This window comes from Canis lupus, chromosome 10 (assembly GCF_048164855.1).
Source record: "Canis lupus baileyi chromosome 10, mCanLup2.hap1, whole genome shotgun sequence".
NCBI classification, from domain to species: Eukaryota; Metazoa; Chordata; class Mammalia; order Carnivora; family Canidae; genus Canis; species Canis lupus.
Window position 1 is genome coordinate 32,571,733 of NC_132847.1, and position 15,620 is coordinate 32,587,352.

Here is a 15,620-nt window from a genome sequence, read left to right on the forward strand (position 1 = left end):
GGATTTTCTCCTGGTCTTTCAGACCGTCTTTATTAAGTTTCCCTTGACCCAATTTTTTGGCCAGCTGTCTTCAGGACTAAAGATAAGCAACCAAGTGAAGTCAGAGAAGGATGGGAGTTGGTGTGGCTTAGGGTGGAGGTGGACAGTAGCAGGAAAAGTGAACCAGCAGGTTCGAATTCTCAAGCTTTTTCTAGGTAACCAGCCTTACATCTTGGAACCAACCAACGTTTCACAAGCCAGGCTTCCAACAGCCCTTGAACAATAAACGTTTAAAAATCAGATTCCCCAATAAGGTTTCCCACAATGAAGTCTTCTCAATGCATTTCCAATAATAATAATAATAATAATAATAATAATAATAAATAAATAAATAAATAAATAAGCAAGCAAGCAGCTTAACAAACCACTTCTCAATTAAGAACTACTTAAGTCATGTAAGTCAACTTCTTCCCCGGTGAAACGAACTGTCCATACCATCTGAAGGGAGAGCATTCGGCATATGCTCTTCCCTCACTTGAGAGAAAAGAAATACCAAAAAAAAAAAAAAAAAAAAAAACACAGTTTACTTACTAAAGCAGCCGCTCCAGTCCTCCTTGGAAACCCTGAGGAGTCTTCTCTTCTCTTTCCTACCAGTCAAATAAAGAATTGTCTCTCTATTCCACACAGGCCCAGAATAAACTGCAAGAAAGGGCAGCACATGCTCAGCAGCCCGTCGGGCTTTGGCTTGGGCAGGATGCTTCGGGTGCTGTTTGTTGCACAAGTGGGATCTTCGTTTCCGGAGGGAGGGGACACCGACCGAAGAAAATCGGGGCGCTCCGAAAGCGTGCTTGGGTCCTGCAAATTCTTCAGAAGGCAAAGTACCCGCACTCTGCCCGCCGAGGCTGCCTGTCGGCGGCGCGCGAGGGGAGGAGGCGGACAGGAGGAGGAGGAGCCGCGGGAGGGCGCGGGCGGGGAGGGGACCGCCGGGCGGGGGGGGGGGGGGCGCCGGGAGGCCGGCCGAGCTGCGGCCGAGACCGAGACCGAGACCGAGACCGCGACGGAGCCCGCGACCGAGACCGAGACCGAGACCGCGACCGCGACCGCGACCGCGACCGCGACCGCGACCGCGGGGAGGGCCGGCGAGCGGCCGTCCGGGCGAGGCGCTGGGCGAGGCGCGGCCCGGGGCGCTCGGGCGGCCGCCGCGGGCGCGGGCGCGGGCGCGGGCGCAGGTGCGGGCGCGGGCGCAGGTGCAGGTGCCGGAGCGGGCGGCGAGGGGCGGGGAGCGGAGGCGGCCGGCACCTCCCGGCGGCTCCCGCGCTGGCTGGCTGGCTCGCGCTCGCACACACAGGCACACACCCCACGTCTCGGCCGCACGCACTCACCTGCATTTCCCTAACGAGCCACTTGATGGCTGCCAGCGGCGCGGGCCGGCGCGGGAGGGCGCGGGTCGGGCGGGGAGGACGCGGCGCGGGGTGCTGCGAGCGCCGGCCCGGGTGGAGGCGGCGGCGGCGGCGGGCCGGGGCCGGAGGAGGGCGGCCTGCGCGGCGACCCGAGCTGCCCGGGCGCGACCCCGCCGACCCCGCGGCCCGGAGGCCGTGCCATGCCCCGGGCCCCGGGCGGGATAAAGCGGTCCGCGCGGGGAGAGGATGCTCTATCCCGACCACTAGAGCCACAGAGGACTTGTCCAGGTGTAGATCCCGGTTGCGCCTCTTCAGGTGTTTGCGTGCTTTGGGTTATTTCATTTTGGGGTTTGGGTGGGTTTCTTTTTCGGAGGGAAGCTGGCGGCAAGCGTCAGGGGGGCAGAGGAGCTAAAAATGCAGGGGGCAGAGTTTTAATTTGCAAGACATTCGTTGCTCACGAAGGGTCCACTTTAATGAGGAGGAGGAAGAGGAGCAGAGCTGCGTGGTGCAGGGTGCCCTGCGTGTAGTTTTCAGTTGGGGTGCTTGGCAGCGTGGCTGGGCTTGAGGTAGAGACAGGGCTCTGTCAAGGCAGTAGCTGAGAAGGGAAAGCCCCGAACAAGAGTTGCTGGAAACTAGCCTGGCTTCAGAGGCGAGGACCGGGACTGCGTGGGGGTGGAGGTGGGGGGTGTATTTCTTTACTACCTGCTTAGGGGAATGACCGATGCCTCTGAGGTGGTGTATCACAGACTCTGCCAGCAAGGAAAGAGTAACTTAAACCCCCTGAGCAAAGCTGGAAAAGAGAATTAGCACTGGGGAAGAGCAGGATGGAAGAACTGTCACAGAAAGCTTCTAACATTTTACCGTCATTTGTGTCTGATCAAAGGATACAGCTGTGACAACGAATGCTCTCTCTCTCTTAGTAAAGAAAGACCAATGTCACCACGTTGGTCCTTTAAAAAAAATAATTGTCCTGTTTATAATAATGCAACAGAAAGCCTTCCAGGTACCCTCTAGTCAAAGGTGCCCTAAGCACTGTGGAAGAAAACCGAAAGCAGTGGGCCATCTACTTTCCTTATATGTCCATGATCTAATAGCATAAATGTCACTTTCTCCCAAAGAGAAATAAAGCTTAATCAATACATGTGACATTTTCCCCAGGGTCCTTTCACCTCTTTTCTTTTCATGCCTGCTTCATTGCCTGCCATGTCCCTTTGCTCTTCAGGAGTGACCCTTCTTCTGAACCCATCTCCTGCCAGGCTACCTGCTCCACCCCCATAAACCCACTGAGCTCAGCCATCCAAGGGGGTTCACAATCATTATCACTTAAAGCTGTTCTTGGAAATGATAGGATAGGAAACAAAAAGATTCCTTCCATGCATGCAAGTGTGTGTGTGTGTGTGTGTGTGTGTGCATGTGTATGTCTATCTTTGTAATTATGCAAAGCACCTGCCCCCTTATGGTGTTGTCTGTGCAAGATGATGACTAACTCAGTCTCTCCCCTGGTCTCTCCTTCCCTCCCTCCCTTCCTCCCTCCCTCTCTCCCTCCCCCCCCCTTTTGCACAAATACACACCACTCCCTCCTGTCTCAGCTCCTTCCTGTCAGTGTTCAATAATGGTTTTACATGAACTTTCTGTTTGAAAGCCTCTGACTACCAAGAGCAAGTTGAAGCGGGTTTGTAGGAGGGCTGCCAGAACTCAACACTGCAGCTATGTTTCCTGTCATCACTCACTCATTACATACACTACTGTACTTAATGCCAAGTGGCACCAGAAATGATTTCCTCTTGTGCTATTCGTAATAATATATCTGCCTTCCCCCGGAAACACATAGAATAAATAATAAAAGAAATAGTGCATCCTGATACCGTGGGAAGAGCAGATGGATGCTGATGTGGTGGTGTTAGTTACCTTTTCTGTTGTTGTTGCTGCAGAGACAATGTGGCCTCTTCTCCCTTTCTACTGCTTCTGGTGGGTTAAGCAAAGCATTTGGCCCTTTTACTGTGTTCTCTTCCCATCTTTCCCTTGACAATAGTTTGTATATTTTAAATAAAGATTTCATTCTGCCAACCCGCAGGAAGCTTTTAACAAGATGCAGCTGAGTGTGTCGATATCTTATCTCTCTTTCCTGCTGTATGGGGGTGTTCAGCTACTTGAAACTCATCTCAACTTCAGCTCAAAGCTGGCATCTCACAGAGACAGTGCTCCCTGGGGCTGATTTACTCTTGCCTGTACACAGCTCTACACTGGTGCCCTCCAGAAGAACACAGGGTAATTTAAACATCGGAAGAGCCACGGTTATTATATTCAGCCCTCTTCCTCCGGCATCACTCCCTACTTAATACCACAAGTGTTAATTGTGAGTAGCTTTTTATAGAGATTTTATTAGTGATTTATTAGAATTGGACTGAGATATCTTTCCTGACGATGATCGCACCAAGCTGCAACAGTTAAAAAAAATATTTCATTCTCTAACTACCTATCCACCTCCTGTAATATTACGGTTTATTCTTCCTTCTCAGATGAAAAGGCAGCTTTAAATGTCCCCTTTGCCAGTGTATATTTATTTTTAAAAGACAGCACTACTTGTTTAAATTGGTCATTGTCAGTGAACCATGGTGTTTAAAACAACCATGACAAATGTGAAATAGAAATTAAAAAGGGAAACTGGGATAGGGCAAGAAAGCATGGTCTTGAATATCAGCCATCTGAGATTAATCTCTTTTGAGGTTCCCTTTATTTTACCACCTTGCTTTATTGACCAAAACTTTAGTTTGCCTTGTTACATTTAAGCTTAGAATTGATTTTATCAACCTCTATAATTTACATTTGTATTTTGACTTTTTGAGGGAATCCAGTACTTTCAGCCTTGTCTCAGCTGTTGAATTAGGCTTAACAACTCCACAGCAATAACCTCCTGTTCTCAGATGTCCTTTAAACATATCAATAGCATTGTGGGAAAACATCCTAATTATATAGTACTCCATAATATGGAATTGGAAATAAGGAAAAAGAAATAGAAAACATGGTAATAAGGGAACTGGGAGGAGCAAGTCACCCGTTATAAGGGAGACAATGATCAAAAGAGATATCCCATGACCACCAGATTGGTGAGTTTGATTTTGTCAGGAGTAATCTTGCTCACTTTGCCACCCATGAGGTTTTGTTTTGTTTTGTTTTGTTTGTTTCTCAGTCTGCAAAAATGGTGTACACTTCATTTGTTCTCCCTTTCTCCATGTTTCCTCCTGAAGTTATGCTAATTGGCAGAAAATGCAAGTAGAAACAATTTTATATTGATATTAAAGTGGGAAGTCCTGCACTTAGTCTAACTGCTTGTACTTATTTCATATGAAACAATGATAATCTTTGACTCTTCTTCAGCTTTTATTTTGGTCAATGAGGATAGAGTTCTAATTGACTAAATGAGTCTAATTTCCCTAATTTTTTATAGATGCTTTGCTACCAGGAAGGCTGCCTGGGAACCTTAGAACATAATGAAAAATATGACTTGATTATTACTCGATTTAGGGAGTCTTAGTGAGTGGAGTTATATTTGTGATAATTGTGGATTCAAGGCTTCAGGGTTACTCCACCGAAATTATTATGGGCTAATGCTAGGTTACAAAAAAAATCTAAATGCTTTGGAACTATGGGTTTTGATATGATATAATATGATACACTTATCTTTTCGTTTATTGTACAAAGCATTTTCTATTCCTCACCCCTCCTCAAACCCCAAATCCACCATTTGGCCTTCTTTGTGTCCTAGGAGTTAGCTGCTAGGAACTGCACCTACCTGGTTTCCCTTGTCCTTTGCCTTCTGTTGGGTTATGCTCAACGAGAGGTACTGGTGGGGGACAGTAGGAGAGACGATTCTTTTCCCAATTGCTCTGTTAACTTAGCACTGAGTTATTTTCTGGCAGTGGCTGCATTCCTCCAGAAATACACCCTTCCATAGTTCCAGCTTATACTTGTCTCATCCTATCTCTTGCCCCTTCAGCTTTCCTTTCCACTGTGGCTATGGGATGGATACTCAGAAATCTCTCTTGTCACTTCCTTTAACCCAATTGCTCTTCCAGAAAGTATCCCTTATCTAAATTCTCTCCAAAATCATTCCTGATGTTATCTTCCATTCCTTACAGGTATTCTGACTGATATATTTTTGTTATTTATAATATTAAAAGATAACAAGAAATATTTGATTCAATTGTTTCAAAGCTTAATGTACTATCCAAATGTGCAGGGCAGTGCCAAAACATTATTACCATTTCACAACCTGAAAATAGCTTTAACACACTACAAGAAAGTATTTGAAGGTATAGCAATTTGTATGGCTACATAATCACAATATACTAATATTTTCCACAGAGATGTCACTTCTCTGAGTATCAAATGAGCCAGATTCATCAAACTGGTAAAACTATCTCAGTTTTTCTTAAACATATATGTTAATGTTTTATAGTATCTGATTACAAAAAATAATATAATAATAATACATGTTTTGAAGTCTAGTATTTATTATTTTATAAAGCAGATCATAGTTTATAAGGTACTACTATAATTTTATTCAGTTTTAACAAACTAAATGAGTAAGGAAGCCTATATGTATCCATTCTTCCAATTATTAAAAAAAAAGCCAATAATGACGATATAAAAAAGTGACCTAAGTTATCAGTGAAAACCCAAAATAACTGCTCTATGCATATACTTTGGAATGAGAACAGTTGAACATGAATACAAAGAATGGAATCCACCAAGTTCTTTTAAACAAGCATTTAAAAGATGTATATCATAGAAATTAATAAACATCAGAATACATTTTTTAATGAAAGTAAACTATAATTCGAGAGAATAGGTAGTCATTCTACCCCTCTGAGGTTTGGGGATTTTTTTACCTAAAAAAATAATAAGGGATGCCTGGGTGGCTCAGCAGTTTAGTGCCTGCCTTCGGCCCAGGTCCTGATCCTGGAGTCCCAGGATCGAGTCCCACGTCGGGCTCTCTGCATCCAGCCTGCTTCTCCCTCTGCCTATGTCTCTGCCTCTCTCTCGATCTGTGTCTCTCATGAATAAACAAAAAATAATAAAAAGATATCTAATGCAAAATTTCATCTATACATCTCTACTTAATTAAGGCGTTATGCATATGTACATAGTATTTTGTAGGTTTTATAAGTGCCTTACCATGTAAATATTAGGTCTAAGAAATCTGGGGTACAGAAAACAGGTTGGTTAGCTGACCCAGGGACACAAAGCAATTAAGTCTTGGCGCTGAGACTTATACCCAGGTAGTCTGGCTCCTGAGTTGCTATGTTCAACCAGTATTCTATGTCATAAGAAACTTTTTTTCAACTGCTGTTCCTTTCTTTCTTAGGGTCAAGGCCTTCTGAGACAATTACCTAAATTTAAGAAATTTCTTAATTTCTATTCAGTGAATGGAAAAGATAAGTTGGGGATGGTGCAAAAAGAAAATTGCCCTATCTTCTCTAAGAACTAATTTTCAATTTTTAAAGTGAATTTTTTTAACTTTATGTTTCTATTTAAATAACTTTGCATATTATTTATTTTCATATGAAAAAAACCCTTGTGTCTTGCATATCTAATGATACCATAAAAATCATATCATAAAAATAAAATTTATGATTTTTTTCTAGATACATCATGGACAATTTGTTCTATTACCATAGTTTGCTATATTTGCTACTTTCCCCTTTTGTACATCTGTTTTTATCTATTCTTTTTTTTTTAAGATTTTATTTATTTATTCATGAGAGACACAGAGAGAAAGAGAGAGAGAGAGAAAGAGAGAGAGAGGCAGAGACACAGGCAGAGGGAGAAGCAGGCTCCATGCAGGAAGCTGGACCTGGGACTCAATCCCCGGTCCCAAGGATCAGGCCCTGGGCTGAAGGTGGTGCCAAACCGCTGAGCCACCTGGGCTGCCCTGTTTTTATCTATTCATGTTTATTTATTTCCCACCCTTACCTACAACCAGGAGAAAAAAGTAATATATAGCTATGGAAAGTGTTTCTATATATCACCTCTCTTTTATAATAAGGGGTCAACTTTCTGGAACCTTTTTAAGATTTCCCCCTGTTTTAGTGAAGAGCAATATGTTTTCCAGGTACTTATTCCTGACCTTTTGTTCATGTGTAATGATACTGTGGCAGGAAAAAATTATAGTAGCATTTATTTTTATCACAGATTTTATGTATATTTTCAACATTTAAAATTGTAGATTTTTAAAATAGAAGCAAAAGGAAGAAATGTGACAACTATATCATATGGATCTCTGCTTTCTGGCATTCTATATTTTACGGGTGATAAGCAAATCATAAACTTATCTGCTTTTTCATGAAAGGATATCTAAAGTAAATCAAAAGAAGTTTATAGGTTTTAGAATTAATTTTTCCATGTAATTATCAATGTCGTAACACAAGATGATATGGCCCAATACTTCACCTTCTTCCCCACTTTTCTCTCCTAAACCTGGTATGTGAGAAATAATCCTTTTTATATAACTAATGAGTGATAGAAGTCCTGTAAATTTTAGGGAACTTTCCTCCTCATCATAATTTAAAGAATAATTTTAATGTAAAAACATTTATTGATACACATATGTATTAAATCTAGTTTTTTATTTATTTTTTAAAGATTTTATTTATTTCATTCATAACAGACATAGGAGAGAGAGAGAGAGAGAAAGAGGCAGTGACATAGGCAGAGGGAGAAGCAGGCTCCATGCAGGGAGCCTAACGTGGGACTGGATCCCAGGTCTCCAGGATCATACCCTGGGCTGTAGGCAGTGCTAAACCGCTGAGCCACCCAGGATGCCCTGTTATTTAATTTGCAAAGTGTGTATTTGATTTCATAAGCCCTCATGTCATTACACCTTATGAAAAAAAGTATTTTCATGTTAAATTTTTAGGCAAAAGGCATTGAACAATTACTGCTATACTCAAAAGGAGAAAGAATCAAAGATGTTTTCAAGAAGTCTTCCAGAAAGGGTGATAAAATGAAGAGTCCTCTTTACAAGTTTGCTTCACTTTGCTACTATTAATCAGAATTCTCTTCAGGTCCATCTAGGCTCTAAAAACATGAGCATAATAGGGATATAGATCATGAATATGCATGTGATGGGGAAAGGATTTATTAAAGTTAGAGTGTTTCCCACCAAAATCTCTTCCTGGCACCAGGCCTCTCTCAGACACACATATATAACTGGCCCATGCTCATCACCACTCAGAGCACAGGAGGTTATGCTTCCCTTGCTAGACTCCTGTTTTTCATCCTGCCCTCCAAGGCTTTTGCTGCCCTGGTTCTCAGACTTTTGTTATGCAGAAACTGGAGAAGTGGAAGAAATCTGGGGATGAAAAGACTCAGACCAGGCATTTGGGGAAACATAGAGTGCAGAAAGATAAGATTTAAGGCAGTTATAAAATAAGGATCTACTAAGCAATTACAAAATGTGGAAAAGTTGGAAAGAAGAGAAAAACACTATGTTCTGTGTAAGTGTCACTGAGGGATATGAATCAGGACCTCCGAATAATACTTTTGAAGGGCTTAGTTTTAAAGACTGGATTGCATTTTTATTACTTTTTTTTTTTTTAGACTTTTTATTTCTTTGAACAGCTAAAAGATCTTACACTATACCATAAGGAGGCTGGAATTTTTTGTGGTTTAACACACATATATACACACACAGATAAATGTAGTTTTCACCCAAATATAGGTTACATAATTTATAAGTTGATTTTAAAATCTTAAATTATTTTTAAAAGATACCAACATGATTTTAATGTGGATAGGATAAATGTATTTTTTCTATATTAAATGTATTGTTTTCGTAAACGTTTTGCAACAAAGATGCACTACTTCAAATGAAGTTTAGTTAGATGTTATTCGAATCTTCAGTGACCACTATAATACTTGTTCTCAAAGACAATGTTTACACATTATGGATATTAATAAAGTATTATCTAATAAAAAATAAAATGTTTGCTTTAACATTGGTATCTTTAGCAAAAACATCTATAAGCACTTTTCTCACTTTGATTCTTAAGTAGAAATGTAAAAATTGTTATTGAAAGCCACATTATTTTTGAAGGAATCCAATAAGTGCTTCTTGAATATTTTTATTTCCAAAATCTCTCACCTCAGTCTCCACTTAATATGTCCTATGTAAGCCCATGATACACAAAAATCTAAGACATACTTATCCAGACAAAAGAGATAGCAGCCACATTCTCTGTTCTTTATCCTGTAGTGCCTTTGTGCCAGATAGGACCAAAAGTAATACAGACCCACCATATAGTTCATTTGAACACAACCTATATATTTCCTGGCCATCCTGTAAAGGAGGGTACTGAATTTCAATGGATTTAGCCAAACACATATTCTGAGAACCTAATGAATGCAAAGTAAATAGTGTACATGTCTGTCTGGGGGTGGTTAAATGAATAATGCTTATAAACCAACTTATAATTTGGAAGTCTGGGGGCACATAATTAGATTTAAAAGATTTATTATGCAAAATTTAATCAATTTATCAAACAGCCTTGCAACCAATATTGTATTGCAGAATATTGAAAGAAATCTACATGCCAACATGATGTCTAACTCCTGAGCTTGCCAAAACTCTGAACTGAAATTATTCAGGCAATAAATGAAGGAAAATTCCTCAAAATCTCTGGAAACTTAGAATGGTTGCTCTCAAAGGCCAAACATTAAAAGGAATTCATATGTTATAGACTGTGTTGATGGAATTACAGACAAAGATGATTTAACGGATTAGCTAATTTCAACATTGATCCTTCAAAATATAGCATAGTGTCAAAGGAAATAAACAGTGAATGTTCTGGAAGAAACTTACTAAAATCCTCAGATTTCTATGAGTAGGGATGAACTATAGGGTAATAAAGGAAACTGAAAATGGCATGCAGTGGTAAGTACCATGGAGAAGCAGCACTGCTAGATGTTAAAACAAGGGAACAGAGTTAATGTGTAATAAACCAAAGAAAATTTGCAGGCCCAAACATGAAAGCTGCTATTTTAATTATGAGTGTAAATAAGATTTTTCAAAATAATGAGAGAAATGCAGGGGAAGTTATTGCTTGAAACATTTTTTTAATTAATAGAAAAAAATTAGAAACACCTGCAATATGCTTTGTAAAATTAAGAAGATATGGTACTTTGGAAACCACAATAAAAACAGAAAGGTGAAAGCAGATAATAAACTACAGTATAAAATTAAAAAGTTAGCTTTCTGTTGAGGATGGAGACGCAGAGAAATAGGCAAAAAGAATTGTAAAAAGCTACCAAAAAAGTCAATAACAATATCTGAATGAGAAAGCAAAATGCAACCGAATAGCAGAATTTACACTGCAGAAAATTGCGGTTGAACACTAAGATTTCTATTTAGTGGCATTTTTTCTCAAAATATTAAAGACAAACATCTTTCCTTTATAATGTTAATTAAAATGAGAAATGTAGATGTTTGTGTATGTGTATACCCTTACATATATACCTATATAGATACTACATATATAACCTATATATTTGGTTATGTATATATCTATTCTTCTAATATTGTATTTACATGTGCAAAGAAAAGGCAATATGCATTGTAATACCTAGAACTTTTTTAAACGTTTTATGTCTGTATTTTCTAAAATAAAATGATTTATTTTCATTACAAGAAATATGTTTGATATACATATAATCCTAAAATTTCTTTGATATATATTCTGAAAGTAGGTGAATGCTTTTTCTTTTTCAAATGTTCCCTTTGCTTCAAGTAGAATCTACACAGAATTTACTAAAGAAACCAAATTGAAGTAATGATTATATGCAAATTTTTCCAGTACTCTAACAGGAGTTTTACAATATCTTTCCTATTTCTCATCATACCTTATTTCCTGCTGTATACGTTAAATAGTAAAAGATGATAAAACCAATGTTTCAGTTGTTTGAAGAGCTTTGCAAATTAAATTTTGAAGTAAGCCTTTGCATATTTTCTAAATATCTCCAAATCTTCCTGGTGTGATTAAATTTGTTAAGATTCCTTTGCATATTGTGTCTCTCCTGACAAAAATTGTTTCCATTCATAAATGGAACAAAATGATAACTGAATAGTGCCAGAAATAAAATAGTTCAAGAAAGTTCAAATATGTGGTCTTTGAAAGTTTTGTACAGGCATGCTGTTTTTCTCAGTTCAATTAAGTGATTCAAAATTGTGGTCCAGGAATAACCTTCAAAAAATTAAAAGGTACATTTGTATCAAATTGGCCCACTGAAATCAAATTAAAAAGATTTTAAAGTAAAAAAGAAATAGCTTATAATGTGAGTGCACCAGTGGTTGAGCATTTTAAAGCACATTTCTTCTTTTAACATTTTAATATTTAGTATTCTTAAATCTCATGTAGAAATACATATCTATACCCTTAAAAAAAAGATTTTATTTATTTATTCATTAGACAGAGAGAGAGAAAGAGAGAGAGGCAGAGACATAGGCAGCAGAAAAAGCAGACTCCATGCAGGGAGCTTGATATGGGACTCAATCCCGGGACTCCAGAATCACACCCTGGGCTGATGGCAGGCGCTAAACTGCTGAGCCACCCAGGAATCTCCTCATATCTATACCCTTTTGATTTTACATTATGGACATTTCATTATGAAAAACCGTGGTACAACTGTATGAATCACTCTATACTTCAACTAAGAGCCACGATTTTTAAGCACAGAATGAGAATTATACAGCCCATAGCAAAATACTGACTGCAAAAGGGTTAAATTATTTCCTTTACATCAACTTGTTTACTATGTAATTTCAAATTTAATTCTGATGAACTATATTAGCATTCAAGCTAGAAAAATAGGTCTCTTCCAGACATTCCCTAAACAAAACCAGGGTAAATGAAAATAATAAATTTGATTTATATCAATTTTTAGCTTTCTAAGTCATAAGATATTTTGAATCAGTGTCCTAAACATGCAGTAATTTGAAAATCATTTTTTGACACTCAGAGAGGAGAGTGATAAGAGTGAGGAGAAAGGCTTGTTTCTCATTATAGTTAGTCTCTATTTTACTATTTTATACCATTTTATAACTAAATAGAAATCTCTTAAGGAGGTATTATAATGCTACAGTAAAGAATGTTTGTGGGTTATTTATTCCCCTTTTGGACTTTTCAGTGGACTTTTCAAGCCTTTCTTCTGAGATGATTCTTCTCCGTGGTAGAGCATTCCCGAGAGAAGGAGCTGACTTCCTGTTACAGGTGCCAATTTCAAAAGTGGTTTTAGTGGCTTGAACATTTGTCCAAGAGTAACAAGAGAGAAACCACCAACGTGTATCATCAGACCACCGAAGAATCATCGGACTCAAATGGCTTTCCATCACCATCAAACTCAACTCTCTGAAAATAGAGTTTCATAGATTTTACTTGCTATTAACAAGACTTTGTCTTTCTGTCTGATTTTACTTTCCCACATTATATTGTTTACATACAAAGAGCAAAACACTAAAATGTGAAAATAGTGAACCAAATATTTTAAGATTGAATAAAGTCAACAAGCCTTATTGTCTGTCAAGCTTGAGTTTTCTGTTCACATTCTGACATGAGTCAGCAGAAGGTTAGAGAGGATAAGGTTCACCTTTCTGGAGAGAATGAATAGCAACTTAAGTTAAGGGAGAATGACTTTCCTTGAGAACAGCTATGGAAGACAATGCAGTATGAGAACTCTGTGTGTGGACTCAAGAGTCAGATAGCCTACATTCAACTCCCTGTTTTTCTTCCTCCCTCTCTGAGTAAATACTTTTTCTCTGAGCAGTATATTCCCTTCATTCCCTTCTATACAAAATTTCCTTCTCTGCAAAATGAAGATAATAATAAATTTCCTTTAGTCTCCTTCCCTGTAAAATGCTAATAATCATGATATCTCCCTCACAGAATTGTTGTGAGAAATGTGTGGATAAATTACACTGCTCGACTTCCCTCGCTAGACACTTTATCTTTTATTACTACTCTTGCTTAAGTTTTCAAAGTAGTTAAATTTTCTAGTACCTGCCACCACACTTCTGTTTTGACATTTCTCCTTACCAATAGCTCCCACTAACGGGGCTCTATATGCATGACCTGGGTGACCACAGCAGATTATGTCAGGAGGAGAAAGCTGACTCAAAAGAAAACAGAACATCCTCTTATTTCCTACATTCCATCTTCCAAGAATTTCAATAAGGAAATTCAGAAAACACAGTCTGAAGGAGATATATCAGGGAACTCTGAAGTCATGCAGGTTTGGGGCAAACACCTATTCAGGTGTGTTAGCAGAGTGCAGTGACTACAAAGGGGAAGAGGAAGAGAAAATGGGAAATCAGGAGACAAAGGAGTCTATACAGTCATCAAGAGGTATGCCAGCTTCGGACTTTCCCTCCACTTCCAATTTATAAGACTGTAAGGACTGGCTCAAATTTGTCTTCAATACTTTAATTCAAATAAAGGTATGCTCACCCTAATGAACTTGAAATGTGATGAGTAATTTGTTTCTTCCAACTAAATGATCCCTGCCTCAGCAGATGTTTTCGTATTGCAAAGCTGCAAGTATAAAGTTCTGTTTAAAAAATGCATAAGTGATAGATGCAAGCAAATCGTAGAGGAGGGGAGAGTAAGTTGATCCAAGGCAATGCCAAGCATCTCTGTGCTGAAAGTGAACGTAGAAGAATTAATTTCTCTCATACCAGCAAAGGATATTTGGAAATAAGCCCATCAAGAAGAGACACTCTGAAACAAAAAGGGATAAAATTTTGCAAAGAGGGATAGAAGTGTTTAGAAAGGTCAACCCAAAATAAGTACTCTTTTACAAGACTATGTTTAAGAAGGGTTGACAAGATGACATCAGTCTACTCAGCGATTTTGGGGAAAAAAAAGAAATCTAGGTAAGAGAAATGATGATAGCTGAACATTGGTGATAAAAGGTAACATTATAGGGAGGTTGCAAAATGTAATATAAAGAGCTCTGAGGCTTAGCTTTGATAGATTTGCAGTAGAATACCAATTCTGCCTGGGACAAATGACTTCATCCCCTACACTTAGCCTCCTTATTCTAAAATTGGAAAAGCAAGGGTTGCCATTCAAGGTTGACAAGATGATTGAGAATAAGGACATTGTCAGAGGCTCCTGGGTGGCTCAGTTGGTTGAGCATCTGACTCTTAGCTTTGACTCAGGTTGTGATTTCAGTGTGGCAGACTAGACCCCAAGTTGGGCTCCGCATTTGATGGAGAGTCTGCTGGAGATTCTCCCCCTCTCTTTCTGCCTTTCCCCCTGCTCATGTGCTCTCTCTTCTCTCTCTGAAAATAAATAAATAAGTCTCTGAAAAAAAAAAAGAATAAGGATATTGTCATCAAACAGAGCTATGTTCCTAAGCTGATTCATAACAAAGGCTCAAAAAATGTGGTGTTGGGGGTTTGGTTTTTGTTTTTGCTTCTTTTAATTATTTTTATTATTGCTTCCTAATCATAAGAGTAATTAATGAAAGGAGGAATGGAAATCTAGCTTGGACCATCAAGCTTCAAAAACAGGAAGATTTCACCTTTTTCCATTGTTGTTGCTGGAATTCATTATTAAATTGTTTATAGTTTAGCCACATAACAATTTGCCATAGTTGATAACACCTGAGATATTGAGGAAAAACAGTAATATGTTTTGTAATGTTTTGTAATGATATATCTCTCTACCCTCCATGTCTCTTAAAGCGTAATGCCTATCTTCCTTCATGTGTCTGAACAGTTGTCATGTCCTTTCTATTCAGTTACAAGGGACTCTTAGATTTGCAATTTAAAATAACTTAAATCGGGATCCCTGGGTGGCGCAGCGGTTTAGCGCCTGCCTTTGGCCCAGGGCGCGATCCTGGAGACCCGGTATCTGAATTCCATGTCAGGCTCCCGGTGCATGGAGCCTGCTTCTCCCTCTGCCTATGTCTCTGCCTCTCTCTCTCTCTCTCTCTCTCTCTCTCTCTCTGTGACTATCATAAATAAATAAAAATTATAAAATAACTTAAATCTTTAATGAATTCATAAGAAATTTTACAACCTTTATATGGTGAACAAAGATGATCATCTTGGGCATGTCACTTACTCTTTCTGAACATCAGTTTCCTCATCTATAGGGCAGGGTTAATAACAACTAAATCTTAATGTATCACTGGTATTGGTTGTAAAGACAAATATACGAACTCTGCAGCTTCTATCATAAA

The 15,620-nt window shown here is 39.1% G+C and overlaps 1 protein-coding gene and 1 long non-coding RNA gene across 35 annotated transcripts in view; one reads left to right on the plus strand and one right to left on the minus strand.

Moving 5' to 3' along the window:
* The window catches only part of PTPRD (protein tyrosine phosphatase receptor type D), a 2,176,041-nt gene extending 2,175,135 nt beyond the window's left edge, over window positions 1–906 (minus strand). For 14 of the 34 annotated variants that reach the window (XM_072841294.1, XM_072841327.1, XM_072841326.1 and 11 more), the window contains exon 1: window positions 571–906. The gene's annotated coding sequence lies outside the window, so the exon portion shown is untranslated. The remainder of the gene's footprint in view (window positions 1–570) is intronic. The other 20 variants (XM_072841316.1, XM_072841315.1, XM_072841328.1 and 17 more) reach the window with 4 other exon arrangements.
* Window positions 907–2,963: 2,057 nt separating this feature from the next.
* LOC140640905 (uncharacterized) lies at window positions 2,964–12,948 on the plus strand. Its single transcript, XR_012037507.1, has 2 exons — window positions 2,964–3,735; window positions 12,564–12,948. It is a non-coding gene; the product is annotated as an uncharacterized lncRNA (long non-coding RNA).
* The last annotated feature ends 2,672 nt before the right edge of the window (window positions 12,949–15,620 follow it).